Below are 12,881 nucleotides of genomic sequence, written 5' to 3' on the forward strand. Positions count from 1 at the left end.
AAATACAGCCAGGTGCGCTGGCTCATACCTGTAATCCCAGCACTTTGGGAGGCCGAGGCGGGCGGATCACGAGGTCAGGAGAATGAGACCATCTTGGCTAATAAGGTGAAACCTCACCTCTACTAAAAATATAAAAAGGAGCCAGGCATGGTGGCAGGCGCCTGTAGTCCCAGCTTCTCAGGAGGCTGAGGCAGGAGAATGGCGTGAACCTAGGAGGCGGAGCTTGCAGTGAGCCAAGATTGTGCCAGCCTGGGCAACAGAGTAAGACTCCGTCTCAAAAAAATTAATAAATAAAAATAAAAATATTAAAAATACATTAGTATTCAACTAAAAGTTTTTTTTTTAAATAAGTTTAAGATTTGTTCTCTATCGAACTTAACAAAAAGAGTATGTATTCCCATGTGCCAGAGTGCCAGGTCACCACATACTATTATGTTGGCTTTGCATATTTGATGATGTGTTGCTACCAGGATGCCATCTGGGTCTTTACCAGCATCCTCCTCTACATCCAGAGGACCAAGAGCATGTTCCAGAGAACCACATACAAGTATGAGATGATTAACAAGCAGAATGAGCAGATGCATGTGCTGCTGGCCATTGCCCTCATGATGTACCCCATGAGTATCGATGAGAGTATTCACCTCCAGCTGCAGGAGAAATACAGGGACAAGATGCTGCACATGCAGAAAGGTGACCCACAAGTCTGTGAAGAACTTTTCAGTTACTCCTGACCCAAGTTCTGTCGTCTGTAGTGCCCAACTATGATAATGTGCACCCCAACTACCACAAAGAGCCCTTCCTGCAGCAACTGAAGGTGTTTTCTGATGAAGTACAGCAGCAGGCCCAGCTTTCAACCATCTGCAGCTTCCTCAAGCTACATCACCATGCCTGTGACCAAGCTGGCTGGCTTCCTGGACCTCACAGAGCAGGAGTTTAGGATCCAGCTTCTTGTCTTCAAACACAAGATGAAGAACCTGGTGTGGACCAGTGGCATCTCAATCCTGGATGGTGAATTTCAGTCAGCCTCAGAGGTTGACTTCTACATTGATAACAACATGATCCACATCGCAGACACCAAGGTCACCAGGAGCTATGGGAATTTCTTCATCCATCAGATTCACAAATTCGAGGAGCTTAATCGAACCCTGAAGAAGATGGGACAGAGACCCTGATGACATTCACACACATTATTCAGGAACCTGTTTTGACATATTATAGGCAGGAAGTGTTTCTGCTACCATGAAACTTTTACCTAGATCAGCCATCAGCCTGTCAACTCAGTTAACAAGTTAAGGACCAAAGTGTTTCAAGTGGATATCAGTAAAGGATCTTTGGAGCCAGGGGGAGAAAAAAAAAAAAAAATTGTTCTCAATGAGATTACACGCAGTAATAATTTTTAATTCTTAAATCTGTTTCTTTTTAAAACTTCTGAGATTCATATCTCAGAAGTTCAACCTTTACTATATTTTTTTTACACATTATTTACAGATCACACGTCATTACCCTCTGTTTCTTTTCCCCTTCAAAAGGTGTATCTTTTTACTTGGCTAGAATGGTAACTTTGTCCTTCAACTTTTCCATCAGCTTTTAACTTTTCCCTCACATTCTATTTCTGCTTTTATAATACTAAAATATTGATCTCAAAGGTCAAAAAAATTTTTTCTCAGATGCAACATTTTACACTCTTAACTTTTTCATATGTCTGAATTGTATGTAATCAGGAAACTTACCATGCTATTATTAGGTTGGTGCACAAGTAATTGTGGTTTTTGCCATTACTTTCAACGGGATTGTAATTGTAATCCCCATTATCTTCAATGGCAAAAACTGCAATTACTGCACCAACCTAATACTAGGAGCCATATATCCACCTGCTCAAGGTGCTAGTTTTCATGTTTACATTCCTCTATAATACAGTGTTCACTCATGACCTTGAATACATTGTGCCTGTGTCTAATTAAATTCAAGTATCTTTTTCATCAAGTTTGACTTCCAAATTATTTAAATAGACTTTATTTAGGCACTTTCCATTCTCAAGTATGCCTTAGTCCAGGTTGTTCAGATAGTTGTTCAATTAAGTCAGTGAGAGAGTTGGGGCCATAGATTTAATCCATTAAACCACTAAAGCATCAGCCCAGATAGCCGTATTTTCAGTTAATTTCAATTAGCTGCTCATGAAGGGTTGGCCAGTTGAATGGAAGTTCATTCTTGGCACAGCCTTCAAGTGGCAATTGGTTGAAAATGTCCTGAGTTCTGAGCCATCTTGGGGGCTGAAACAGTTTGGATATGTGTCCCTGCCCAAATCTTATGGTGAATTGTAATCCTCAGTATTGGAGATGACTGGGTGAGAGATGACTGGGTCACAAGAGTGTATGCCTCATAAATGGTTTAGCATCATCCCCTTGTTGCTACTCTTGCAACAGTGAGTGAGATTTGGTTGTTTAAAAGTGTGTGACCCCTCCTCCCACCTTGCTCCTGCTCTGGCCTTGTGATGGGCATGCTCCCACTTAGCCTTCTGTTATGATTCTAAGTTTCCTGAAGCCTCCCCAGAAGCCACGCAGATGTCAGTATCATGCTTCCTGTAAAGTTTTCAGAACACTGAGCCAATTAAATCTCTTTTCTATATAAATTACCCAGTCTCAGGAATTTTTGTTGTTGTTGTTGTTTGTTTGTTTTTTGGGGGGGTGTTGTTTGTTTTGAGATAGTCTTGGTCTGTCGCCCCAACTGAAGTGCAGTGGTGTGATCTCAGCTCACTGCAACCTCCACCTCCTGGGTTCAAGCAATTCTCCTGCCTTGGCCTCCTGAGTAGCTGGGATTACAGGCATGTGCTACCATGCCCGGCTAATTTTTGTGTTTTTAGTAGAGACAGGGTTTCACCATGTTGGTCAGGCTGGTCTTGAACTTTTGACCTCGTGATCTGCCCACCTTGGCTTCCCAAGGTGCTGGGATTACAGGCATGAGCCACCATGCCTGGCCAGGAATTTCTTTATAGCAATGTGAGAATGGACAAATACAGAAAATTGGTACCAAGGAGTGGGGCATTATTATAAAGGTACCTGAAAATGTGGAAGCAGCTTTGGAACTGGGTAATGGGCAGAGGTTGAAAGAGTTTGGAGAACTTGGAAGAAGACAGGAAGATGAGGGAAAGTTTAGAACTTCTTAGAAACTGGTTAAATGATTGTGACCAAAATGCTGATAGTGATATGGAAAGTGAAGTCCAGGCTGGTGAGGTCTCAGATGGAAACAAGGAACTTAGTGGAAACTAGAGCAAAGGTCACGCATGTTATGCCTTAGCGAAGAGCTTGGCTGGATTCCATCCATGTCCTAGGGATCTATGGAAGTTTGAACTTGAGAGTGATGTTGTAGAGTATCTGGCAAAAAAAATTTCTAAGCAACAAAGTGTTCAAGAAGTGGCATGGGCCAGGCATGGTGGCTCACACCAGTAATCCTAGCACTTTGAGAGGCCAAGGCAGGCAGATCGCTTGAGCCCAAAAGTTCAGCCTGGGAAACATGGCAAAATCCCATCTCTGACTAAAAATACATAAAAAAATACCTGGTGTGGTGGCATGCGTCCATAGTGCCAGCTACTCAGGAGGCTGAGATGGGACAATTACCTAAACCTGGGAAGTCTAGGGTGCAGTGAGCCATGATCATGCCATGGCACTTCAGCCTGGGTGACACAGTGAGACCTTGTCTCAAAAACAAAACAAAACAAAACAAAACAAAAAAACTGGTGTGACTGCTTCTAACAGCCTATGCTTGGATGTGGAAGCAAATAAATCAGTTGGAACTCATATTTAAAAGGTAACCAGCACAAAAATTTGGAAAATTTGCATCCTGCAGCCTGGCCATGTGGTAAGAAAAAAACAAAAACAAAAACAAAAAAACAAAGCCTGTCTTCAGAAGAATTCAAGTGGGCTGCTGAGTAACCACCTGCTAGAGAAATTTGTATAACTAGAAAGAAGGCAAGTGCTGATAACCCAGACAATAAAAAGCCTTGAAGGTATTTTAGAAATCTCAGAGGCAGCCCATCCAAACACAGGATCAGAGGCCCAGGGAAGAATTGTTTTGGAGGTCAAGCCCAGGTCTGCACTGCCCTGCTCATCCTCAGGACACTGCTCCCTATCTCTTGGCAACTCCAGATCCAGCTGTGGCTTAAAGGGGTACAGGGGTAACTTGAGCTGCTGCTCTGACAAGTGTTAAAGTCATAAGTATTGGTGGCTTCCACATGGTGTTAAGTCTGCTGGTACACAGAATGCAAGAATGAATGAGGCTTGGCACCTCCACCTAGATTTCAGAGGATGTGTGGAAAAGCTCGGGTGTCCAGGCAGAAGCTTGCTACAGGGGTGAAGCCCTCACAGAGAACCTCAACTAGGGTGCTGTAGAGGAAAAATGTGGGGTTGGAGCCCCCACAGAGTCTGTACTGGGGCATTGCTAGTGCCATCCTCCAGACCCCAGAATGGCAGATCTACTGGCAGTTTGCACCCTGCACATGGAAAAACTGCAAGCACTAAACTCCAGCCCATGAGAACAGCTTTGGGGGCTGAACCTTGCAAAGCCACAGAAGCAGAGCTGCCCATGACCTCAGGAGTCCATTGCTTGCACCAATGCCCTGGAGGTGGGACATGCAGTCAAAGGAGATTATTATGGAGCTTTAAGATTTAATGATTGCATTGCTGGGTTCTGAATATGCATTGAACCTGTAGCCCCTTTCTTTTGGCCTATTAATCTCTTTTGGAATAGGGTTTGTAACCCAATGCTTGTACTCCCATTGTATTTTGGAAGTAACTCTAACTTGTTTCTTATTTTACAGGTGGAAGAGATTTGAGACTTTGGACTTCAGACTTTTCAGACAATGCTGGAATGGGCTAAGACTTTGGGAGACTATTGGGAAGGCATAACTCTATTCTGAAATGTGAGAAGGACGAGGTTTGGGAGTGGCAAGGGGTGGAATAATATTGTTTGGATATGTGTCCCTTCCCAAATCTCATGTTAAAATGTCATCCCCAGTATTGGAGGTGGGGCCTGATGGGAGGTGATTGGCTCATGGGGGTAGTTTTCTCATGAATGGTTTAGCACTAGTCCTTTGGTGTTGTCCTTGCAAAAGTGAGTTCTCATCAGATCTGGTTGCATAAAAGTATGGGGCATCTTGCTCTCACTCTCTCTTGCTTCTGCTGCTGCTATGTGAGATTCCTATTTCCCCTTCACATTCCACCATGATTGGAAGATTCTGGAAGTCTCCCAAGCAGCAGATGCCACTATTCTTCCTCTACAGCCTGCAGAACCATGAACTAATTAAACCTCTTTTCTTTATGAATTACCCATTCTCAAGTATTTCTTTACATCAATGCGAGGAAGGACTAATACAGGGCCAAGCAAACCATGGGTTCTTAGGATGGTCAGCTGATTATAAGGTGGCTTATACTGCAAGGTGAGGTCAGGGATTAAAACCTAGAAGTTGAAGAATTAAAACCTAGAAGCTGAAAACAGCTCTTTGTTCAGGGTTCAGGTAATTATTTCAAGGTCTTGGGTCTTCAGAGACCTCAGTCCCCAGAAAACCAATTACCTTCTTGTGCCAGATCCATCACTCATCAGTGCTGTGACTCTGGGCAGACCACTTCAAATCTTTCCATTTCACTTCCCTGGGCTGTCAAATACGGGTTGTAGTCCCTGCTCTGTGCATTCCTCCAGGCTGATGTAAGCATCACAAGAAATAACAGATATTCTCCGTGAGCTGTAAAGCATCATACCCACGGAAAGAAAGAAAATTCCACCCTCCACTGCCCTGGAGCCACCCACATTTCTTCTCTGTATTCAACCACTACCAAGGTTCTGGCATATTATTCTAGACATATAATCATTGAACACTTTAGGGCTCTTATGAATCACCAGTCTTCTAAAGGCTTTACCTCCATTTCACTACTTTTAGCCTCATAACATAACATAGGCCATATTAACATTTCAGTACCTCAGAACAGGGAACTGAGGCACAGAGAGGTCTCTATAACTTTCTCAGGTTTGTACATCTTTTAAGTAGGACTTGAACCCACACCTTTATGCACCAGGCCCAGTGTTCCTGGTCACTCCAATATTTCTATATTGTCTCATCTCAATACAGATATTTGCATACACAGTCAGTCTGTTGGTTATTAGTGCAACTCGCACTGCAGGTTCTTGTTAAAATCCAACTGAGATTCAGGGAGCTTCGCTATGCAGATGGTGAATAATAGGTCAAATATTTAAACTGTCAATAAATGATTACTCATTTCTCTATGGTCCTTGGCAGGAAGACGTCAACAGCTGTCTTTTTCATAGTACATTTCCCAGCATCTTGCCTCCAGGATATGAGAGTAGATCTTGAGGGATCAAGACAACCTACTGTCCACACCAAGCTGAGGAAGAGAATAATCTGCCACTGACCTCATAGTTAGGTGCACCCTGGAAAGGAGTCAACTGAAAGTACTGTGGAAATTAAATTAAGTTCATTCGAGCATAACAATTCTAGATTATTCAGTGTCTCATATTTCAGACTACTCTAAAACTGCTATGCTATATTCTTTATTTCATGTGTGCAAATTTAAGTTTATTAAGTCAAATACTACTGCTACAACTACAGAAGATATATTTACAACTTCAAAATTGCTTCAGCTTTAATAGCATAGAATATCTCAATGTAGTATTTATATATTTCGCTGCTTGTTAACCATTAGCTAAAATGAAACACTTGCTGAACAATGCTGCCATATTTTTTAAATTAAAGGACATTATGTGAAACTGTTTTGAATTAACATAAAAACTGAAGCAGTGTATAAAGTTCTCATATACCCTTCCCCCACCTCAGCATCCTTTTTGTAATCACATCTTACATGAGTTTGGTAAATGTTACAATGACTGAACCAATATTGATACATTCTTATTAATGAAAGTCTATAGAGTTTGGCACAGAGGTAGAGATGGACAATCATGATGTCCAGTTTTTTCATAACTGTATGTATCCAGTGATTAATTTTCCATTTGGTAGGAGCGTAACAGTTTTACCTTCATCAATATTTGTATTGTATGTTAGTGTATGTGACGTTACTTCTCCATTACATGCTGGCTTCATTTCTTGTTGTACTTGAAATTAGACTTCTCACAGACCAGCAAGGGGCCTGCAACCATTCACAGACTACTCAGGGTTGCCATGGTTATGCTGGCCCTACAGGAGCTTGAAAAACCGTAGGTGGTCTTCTTATCAGGAGAAAGTTACTGAAATCAGTCTCTTGACCAATCAAAGCTGCAGTTACAGCTTGTGGAACAGGGGTTGGAGGTTAGTCAGTATCTGGTGGTGAGCTACAATTATTTTAATACTGCTAATCTTGAGGTCAGTGCTTGTTTAGATGCTAGAGAAAAATTAACTGTGGCAGTTAGAACACAGTTTATTCCTTAAGTTTAGGGTGCATTGACTTAACCCTTCCATGTTGTGGTCTTCAGTCCTGTTTATAATTTGGTATCTCATTGCCACAAAGAGTGCATTATGTCTTATAATCTCTAATTTCACATTAATGCTGGGCAGCTGTGTCTAAACCATAAACATGAGGGGGTATAATGAGATGTGTCTGAAGCTCCTCCCATCTCATCATGGCCAGAAACTCAGTTTTAAGGTTTTCCTGGGGTCTCTTTGACCAAGGGAGGGCCTGTTCAGTCAGTGAGGGGTTAGAATTTTATTTTTAGTTTACAACTCTCACAAAGGTAAAGGCTGCTGATAAGCATCTGCACTTGTGTTTCAAAGCAACACACACTTTTTTTTTTTTTTTTGAGATGGAGTCAAACAATAGGGCACACAGAAGTCATGCAACATGGTGGTCCTACCACCACCTACAGCCTCTCCTCCTCATTAAAGTAGCCTGTGGAGGGCTTAGCCCAGCAGGCTTAGAGCTTCTACACAATGGGTATCTGCTCCCTGGGAGGGTGTTCTCAGGACAGCCTTCATTTGCCTGCAGGGATTTTGGGGGTTGTTTTCAAAGCACAAGTGTGGTCCCAGCTAAGAGCAGCCTCATCAGCACTCTCCTCAGATGTGTTGGTCTCCTTGATGGGCCAAAAGGAAGTGAGAAGCCACTGAAAACACATATACTTATTTGTCTTCCCTTTCTATGTTACCCAGTCCACCATCACATTTCCTCTTCCTCTTTTTCTCCATCCTTCATATCTTCCATATCTTCTCCGAGATAGAGGACAGGAAGTAAGCAAGTTTGTGCCTCAGTGAGTTTTTTCAAGGTACATACCACTCTCCCCTGAGGCTGATGACATCTGTAATAATATTTTAAAAGCACTGTGAGGATCATATTATGCTGTGCACTTCACACAGGTCTGTTTTTTCTCTTGATGACTTTAGGAACCCAAGGGGTAAAGTGGTTAAGTCAAAAATCAAAGGTCCCCAAAACTGTGGAAAAGATAAGACCTTTTCCTGTCACATTTATCTTTCAAATTGATTTAGATTTGCAGTGGCACAGTCCCTAATTCAAGGGGGAAAACTGGTGCTGAGGGAAATGCCTCTACATTACAGTTTATAATGGAAACTGTCAGTTGGTAAGAGATGCCCACCTAATACCACCTCAACCAAGGGTATTGTGTGTCTCCCGTAATGTACATTGTCAGATTTTTATCTCTAGATTTGATTGGAAAATAAATAAACCAGGCAAGCAAAATTTCTGTATAAGAAAGAAGCATGGTCTTACATTGACAAGGTCTTCTTTATTTGGAGATGACTTGTCCAAAAGTTTCTCCAAAAGCTGGGAGGGCACAGAGTGACTGTCGGTGACCTGGAGGTTGGAGATTATGGATCACTCAGGGAGCTGTGCTTAATGTGGTGCGTGGAGGTGGTGGGTTCACATGCACGGACTGAGTTGACACAGGGCCATCCTCCTAGGTGGAGGAAGGATGGCAAAGAGGAGCAGCAGGAAAGAAATGAGAAACCACCAGGAGCCAGGAAGGACAGGTTTCCCCTAGAAGCATCAGAGGGAAGCTGGTCCTGCCGATGGATTTTACACTACTGGCTCCAAGAACTGAGACATTTCTGTTATTTTAATCCACCCAGTTTACGGTCATGTGATTTCAGGCCTAGGAAGCTAATATACCAAGACAAATCAATATACCTATATTTTGAATTTGCATGCATTTCTTTCATGTATGTCCCTAATATTTACACAATTATGATTATTTTTATCTTTCTATATTTTATATGCCACTAATGTCATTTTAGGTTAATTTAAATAATTTCCCTGGTCATGAAGACACTATAAGTATATAACGCCTGCATAATTATACACACACACACACACACACACACACACACACACACATATATATACATTTTTTTTTTGAGACCGAGTCTCACTGTGTAGCCCAAGCTGGAGTACAGTGGTGCAATCTCGGCTCACTGCAACAGCTGCCTCCAGGGCTCAAGCGATTCTTATGCCTCAGCCTCCCCAGTAGCTGGGACTACAGACATGCACCACCATGCCTAGCTAATTTTTTTTTTTTTTTTTTTTGAGAGACAAAGTCTCACTCTTGTCCCTCAGGCTGGAGTGCAATAGTGCAATCTCAGCTCACGCAACCTAAGCCTCCGGGTTCAAGCGATTCTCCTGCCTCAGCCTTCCAAGTAGCTGAGATTACAGGTGTCTCCCACCATGCCCAGCCAGTTTTTGTATTCTTAGTAGAGACAGAGTTTCACCATGTTGTCCAGGCTGGTCTCAAACTCCTCACCTCAGGTGATCTGCCCACCTCAGCCTCCCAATAATTTTTTGTATTTTAGTAGAGACAGGGTTTCACCATGTTTCCCAGGGTGTTCTCAAACTCCTGAGCTCAGGTGATCTGCCCACCTCGGCCTCCCAAAATGCTGAGATTACAGGTGTGAGCCACTGCGCCCAACCACAGTATGATTTTTAGCATAGGTTCTAACACATATTGATTTTTAGCTAATTCTAATTGCTTATTAATATCAATAAAAATGTGCAGATCATCTTGTTACTAAAGCTCTGTGGATCTGTAAGCTCAGGAGAGATGCCTCCGTGTGCAGTGGGAAGCCTCAGGTGCAGCATGCCTGGCATCTCCTGCTCAAGATAAGAGTGCAGGCAGGGAGCATGCTGGGCATGTTTGCAGGAAGGAGACTAGACTGAGGCATGAGAAACAGTCTGTCACCAACACCCACCAGTGCTTTCATGCCTGAGTCAGACCAGAGCTTTTCAGATGTTACTGTGCGTGCATGTCATCTGAGATCATATAAAGTGTGAATTCTGATTCCATGGGCCTGGAATAGGACCTGACGTTGCATTTCTAAAGGGTCCTTCCCCCAAATTTTCCCATACATATTTTAATATCCTCAAATTCATAAGAATGGTGGAAAACAAGAAGGAAAGCCATGAGCAGACAGAAACTAAAGAGTAATCTCTTGCAGAGAGAACTAAAGACTTTTGACTTAAAATTTTCCCAGTCCAGGGCTGGGCGCTGTGGCTCATGCCTATATTCCCAGCACTTTGGGAGGCCGAGGCGGTTGGATCACCTGAAGTTAGGAGTTTGAGACCAGCCTGATCAACAAGATGAAACCCCGTCTCTACTAAGAATACAAAAATTGGCCAGCTGTAGTGGCAGGCACCTGTAGTCCCAGCTACTCAGGAGGCTGAGACAGGAGAATTGCTTGAACCCGGGAGGCGGAGGTTGCAGTGAGCTGAGATCATGCCATTGCACTCTAGTCTGGGTGACAGAGCAAGACTCCGTCTCAGGAAAAAAAAAAAAAAAAAAAAATTCCCAGTCCAGGCCAGAAGATGGCTAGAGAGGACAGTTGAGAAGCTGACAGAGGTGCCACTTTAAGAAACACCAGAAATGAAAGTAAATACACTCCAAACCTCGACCTCCCCCTGACTCCTGTTCAATCTCCCCACTGGCGCCTCCTCCAGTCTTTGCTAAAGTGTGGAACATCCTCACCCTCTCCCATTCCTCATCTCTGATTCACAATTTCCCATCTTGATTCTTCAGTCTCTCTTTCTTTCCTACCATCTCCTTCTCCCCTGTGACCTCCTCACTTAGTCAGCAAGTTCTCTACGTCCAAAAAGCCACGGGAAGTTTTTCAGATCTTGGAAGTTGTCACTCGCATCCCCTTCCTTTAGTGAATCTCTCTAACCCCTGACTCTGGAAAAAGCCCCAAGGCTTCTGATTCTCCAGTACTTTCTCCTTCTACTCCCGAGGTTCTCCTCACTTGACAGAGAATTCAGTGGATCTAACAATCTAGTGAATGTGTCCTCCCCAGCACTCACCAGACTGCTCGCTATATGCTGATCTCCTGAGCAATCAAGTGGGGAGAGAGAAACCTGGCTTCATGAGTACCCTGGGAAGTGGATTCAGGGCTGAATCGCCCCTGCTTGTAGATAATGTATGCTTATTTCAGGTGCAGTTTGTATATGAGACAATCCTTCCCTTAAGAACTCTTTATAAAGTGAGAATTGTGCACCCTGTTCCCACTGAGGAGGCCTACATAGAAAATTAAAGACTGAGACATCAGGAGCTGCCCTGAGGAAGAACCTCACTCTGTCATTGGGCAGGGAGTGGACAGAGGTCCTGGCCTAGGTGGAAGCAGGAGCCTCTGTGAAAACCACCCCTCCTCTAGTCACAGAAAGGATAGCCTGTGGGCCTGCCCTGAGGGGACCTGTGGGGCTCTCAGCTGCGAAAATGGGGAAATAAGACACTGATCCTGGCCTCCACTCAGGACTCACTGGCCTAACAGCTGAGTCCTCCCTGGGCCCCTGCAGAGCCTCATGCCAGGATGAGCACAGGCGCACACCTCCCAGAAATGACACCCAGCCACAGGGCAGCAGGAAAAACCCAGCGAGGGTTTGGTTGGCCAAGGATTTGCATGAAGAGCCCCTGTTTCTCCAGGGTCTGGAGGGTGGATAAGAGGCCTGCAGCAAGGCTGCCTTGGTAGAGCACTGGAGTATCTTGACTGGGGAATACACCCTACTCCTCCTCTTCATCCTCCTCCTTCAGGGGACAGGCCAAGATGGCCCTCAGCATCCTGATCCCTGGCTCATTCATGACAGAATTGTCCCCTCTTCTCCTTCCTCCAGGATATAATGAGTTTTTCAGTGTCCCTCTCCCAGCCTGGGAGCCTCAGTCAAGCTCACCTGCAAGCTGAGCAGTAAGCATAGCACCTACACCACTGCATGGTAGCATAGTCAGGGAAGCCCCTTGGCGTGTGATGTGTCTTAAGAGTGATGGAAACCACGGCAAGGGAGAGGGATCCCTGACCACTTCTCAGGCTCCAGGTCTGAGGCTGACCACTCCTTAACCATCTCTAACATCCAGTCCCAGAACAAAGTTGACTGTATCTGTGGTGTATCTTACAGCACTGCAATGCCATGTGAGTGAAGCACAGTGACCCAGATGAATGGAGATGTGAGACAAAAACTGTGTTCTCCACTACAAAGCCTGCCACACAGCTCTCAGAAAATGTCTGGTGTCATAAATTCTAGGAAATGTTGGTGGGTTTTTTGTTGTTCCTGTGGTTTCCTTTTCAATTTTACAAGGAGTGACATAGACGCATTCTGATTCCTGCCAAGAGTTCCCTGGGAATCAGTGTGCTACACAGATCTTCAGTAATGCTGCAAATATTACAACAGATCTTGACACCCCTGCTGGTCATTGTCCTCGCATGGGAGACACAAGCCCATTCACTTTCCTCTCCAGATATAAACACTGGGACTCAGCTACATGCCTCCCTCCTACCACATCAAGGTTCAGCCTAATGACCACCCTTCGAAGATAACTTTTTTTTTTTTATTATACTTTAAGTTCTAGGGTACATGTGCATAACGTGCAGGTTTGTTACATATGTATACTTGTGCCATGTT

At 43.8% G+C, this 12,881-nt stretch overlaps 1 protein-coding gene and 1 pseudogene across 2 annotated transcripts in view; both read left to right on the forward strand.

The window, feature by feature from the left end:
• LOC105525245 overlaps nucleotides 1-1,341 on the forward strand; it is a 13,566-nt pseudogene extending 12,225 nt beyond the window's left edge. The window contains exon 3 of the transcript XR_001003881.1: nucleotides 335-1,341. The product of XR_001003881.1 is annotated as a eukaryotic translation initiation factor 3 subunit L pseudogene (transcript). The remainder of the gene's footprint in view (nucleotides 1-334) is intronic.
• ZNF248 (zinc finger protein 248) overlaps nucleotides 1-12,881 on the forward strand; it is a 363,665-nt gene that overhangs the window by 227,269 nt on the left and 123,515 nt on the right. The window lies entirely within an intron of this gene.

The sequence above is a fragment of the Colobus angolensis genome, unplaced genomic scaffold (assembly GCF_000951035.1).
Source record: "Colobus angolensis palliatus isolate OR3802 unplaced genomic scaffold, Cang.pa_1.0 Scaffold524, whole genome shotgun sequence".
NCBI lineage: Eukaryota > Metazoa > Chordata > Mammalia > Primates > Cercopithecidae > Colobus > Colobus angolensis.